The sequence below is a fragment of the Fopius arisanus genome, unplaced genomic scaffold (genome assembly GCF_000806365.1).
Source record: "Fopius arisanus strain USDA-PBARC FA_bdor unplaced genomic scaffold, ASM80636v1 scaffold00051, whole genome shotgun sequence".
Classification (NCBI taxonomy): domain Eukaryota; kingdom Metazoa; phylum Arthropoda; class Insecta; order Hymenoptera; family Braconidae; genus Fopius; species Fopius arisanus.
The window spans coordinates 408,025-411,583 of record NW_011887790.1 but is presented as its reverse complement, the minus strand read 5'-3'; positions in this window follow the sequence as shown (position 1 = coordinate 411,583).

The window sequence follows — 3,559 nt, the reverse complement described above, 5'->3', positions numbered from 1 at the left end:
TGGTGTTCTTCTGTTGCCCCAGTATACAAAAACACGAAACAAAAATGGGGTACATCAGCATCTCAATTCTACAAAATTACTACATACACTAACATTTACCGTCCACTATTTTGAATTAGAGAAAAATTGAACGCATTACCGTTATTTTCTAGTTTTGAAAGACTTCAGCATTATCAATATCGAAAAAAGTTTAATTCTGAAAAATAGAAGAACTCGAATTTTTTAGTTAAGACAGTCAAGTTGCCACTTGAGACTTCCGAAGTGTTCGATTTTTTCGGCTATCAAGTTGGAATATTTGAAAATCTCAAGCTGCAAAGGTGAAGTGGGAGTTTTCACAAGTTTTCACTTGAGAACTCATCCTAGTTTATCACTCCACTACAAAATTGTTACTACACCAATTTAAATAAAAACCTATCCATATTACCTCAGACTCCCCTCAAGTAAATTTGGAAACATTGAAACAAAATAATAGAGAGACCCCTCCCATTGACGGATGAATTCGCTGGATCAGAGATGCACAGAGGAAAAAAGTTCAATAAACATTATCCTAAAAACACATAAAATTTGCGGAATGTTTCATAAAAATTCTTGAACATAATAATTCAGGAAACCCTCCTTAGATTTTACAGTTCCCAAAATAATTACATTATTTTTTCATGCTTTTTGGTGAGAGACCCAAAAATTTCTTGAACAATTCAAATTTCCCTCTTCTAGTTATTTCTATAAAAATTCATCAAAAATAATTCCAGCTTGAGGATGAGGTGAAACGTTCCATAAAAGAATTGTGACGATAACGAAATCCCCGGAGATAACATTTCTCAGCAATTAATTCAAACATGACCAGCAAAGTTATCCCTTTCCCGCCATTTCAGCTCTATAATGTCGGCGGCTGTCCAAACACACTATTACGTTATTAAAAGATGCCTGTAATTTTTTATTGCCATTACTATTTCATTGTTTTCACTGCACCATCGCTTTAATTATATTTTTTTTTCAAATTCTTTTTCTATCCTCCACTCGTCAATTGGACTCTCGGGAGATTTGACGATGAAGGGAATGAATTAATAATGACGACGAATGATATTGTGCGATGATAGATAATGTAGGGGCGAGTTGGTAATTGCCACTCGACTACTAGAACGATTTCTCAGAATATTCTACTATATTTCTCACCATACTAGGAAACCTCACGTATTACTCGTTACTGAGGTGACAGATTAACTGAAAAATCATGCAACATATTTTCTTAAAAAGAAACATGACTTTTCTTTTAGAAGAAAATGAATATTTATTTTTCTGGATCTATGAAATAGTACGTCAATCTCGAACATGATAATCCAATGATAAACAGACACAAAGAATGTGGAGATTTTTTTTTGGGTAGGTGAGGCGATTTTTAAATATATATATATTTTACATATATATATCAATGTAAATATAGTGTATTTATATTTTTGATACGTATAGAGTCCTCTCAGCAACAATCGTGAAACAAAATCTGTCACCAATGTATTTTATATGTGTTATTTATTTATATATTTATATACATATAAGTATAGGTTCAGAATTATCATAATCTAGGCGAAACAATGATAATAGGAGTAATAATAATAATATGCCAGTGGCGGATTTCGATTCACGCTTTTATTCTTAGAGGAAGAATGCGTTCTGAGCTTTTTGGAATTCTGTCGGACGGACGATTTTTTTTTTCAAATTTGAAAAAGAACGCGGGAGATGAAAATTATTCGTTAATTCGGGGAAAGTGTAATTGATAGTTTGGTACAGGCAGCTCTCGATTCTGACGCTTCGGTGGCTCTGAAAAAAAAAAAGAAGTGAAAACGGAATTGAGGCAGGTGATGGGAGTCCCCGGTATATGTTATTCGGATCACTCTTGATCATTACGCATCACACGATTCGTGTGTGTTTGTCGCCGAGAATTGATCGCAACACGAGAACTTAATTAGGATTTAACTTGGTCATAAAATTAATTAACAAGAAACAACCGCATATTTTACATACTTAGTATTTATCCAATTCAAGGTTGACAAAATTTTTTACCGACTTATACATATGAGTCAGCATTTTTTCGGTAATTGGTGTAAATTGAATTGGTGTATTCAATGAATGTCATTTTTTTATTTTGCCGTGGAATTTCTCTAGTCTTCAGAATATTTGTAAGACTTCTCCAAATTTGTTGTAATTTAGAAAATGTATCCCACCAGCACCACGGGTTTCGAACGGATCCGCATTTTTTTAATTAATCTGCAATTATTATCATACTGTACATTTTTAATTGGTACCGGTGTCAAGTAATTATTTATATTCGAGATAGAAAAATGTTAAAAATGATTGGATGGTAGAGTGGTTCGGGGTGGTGTTGAAAATGGAAAAGCATTTTAAACCGTCACCTAATTCCGGATAACCACTCTTTCAAGAATTTCTTGTGTTCAAACATCTAAAACTTTTCACCTGAAAATTGAATGAAAAAAAGGAAAGAAAAAAAAACGAAAAATGGAAACACGCAACGGGGGTTGAGTATACGTATGCAAACATAGCTATCACGAAGAGTTGGTGTATCGCTTTGTGTGGATCTCGGACGGGTCGTGCATCGTCAAAAAGTGCAAACACAGGAGAAATTGTTAGGACATGGCTTATGTATTTCACTGTCGTTGATTCCTAATCAAGTGTCCTCGAATGAGACTATGACAATGGCCATTACTCATATTTCCGATTAGATGCTCTAGATATATCACCTAGATATCATCATGGCCGTCAACTCATCCTGAAGAAATAGAAGGAAAAAAAAATGAGGATGATAAACGCCAGAAGAATTACGCCTCATTACCCTTACAGTCTACTAGGGATTTCTCCAGTCTTGTGGATTTTTATGAATAATTTGTTTTATATTTTATTCATACCTTCATCAATTTCCTAAAATTAGCGAATGAGGGATTGACCCAATTTTTTCCCCTCCAATAGCCTTTTTCCTCTATCAAGTCCTCATTTCTTGGTTCATCAGGAGAGGCATCCGTCAGATGTTACGACTATACACATGCTTTTTTTTTTTTAGCCGTAACAATCTGACGATTGGTCTTGGGGTTAATATGAGGAAGGAAGACGAATCGAGACGATATGCAATTAAGCTGTCGATGGCATATCGAGATGGCTCACTACCTCTCTTTCATCGGGCTCTCGGGTCGGATCCCTCAACGGTGCAATTAATTGCCTGGTTAGTCGATTGATGCATGGAAACTGATCGAACATGGCAATCTACCTTGTAGCCAGCAGGCGGAAGCTACTCACATCACCTTTTTGACCTTCAGCAAACAATAAATTTTTCTTTTTCGTCAAGACCTCTTCAGTCATAGGAATATACATTCATAAAAGTGCACTCCAATAAATAGTGGAGGCTAATGGGGACATGCGTTTACTTAAACTCATCTACTAGCAATTCAAATTGTCGAATGGGTCTTTCTCGGAGAGGGGATAGACGACTAACAAATTTTGGATTTTACGCATTTGGATTTTACGCATCGAATTCCAGAAATTTTTATCGTGT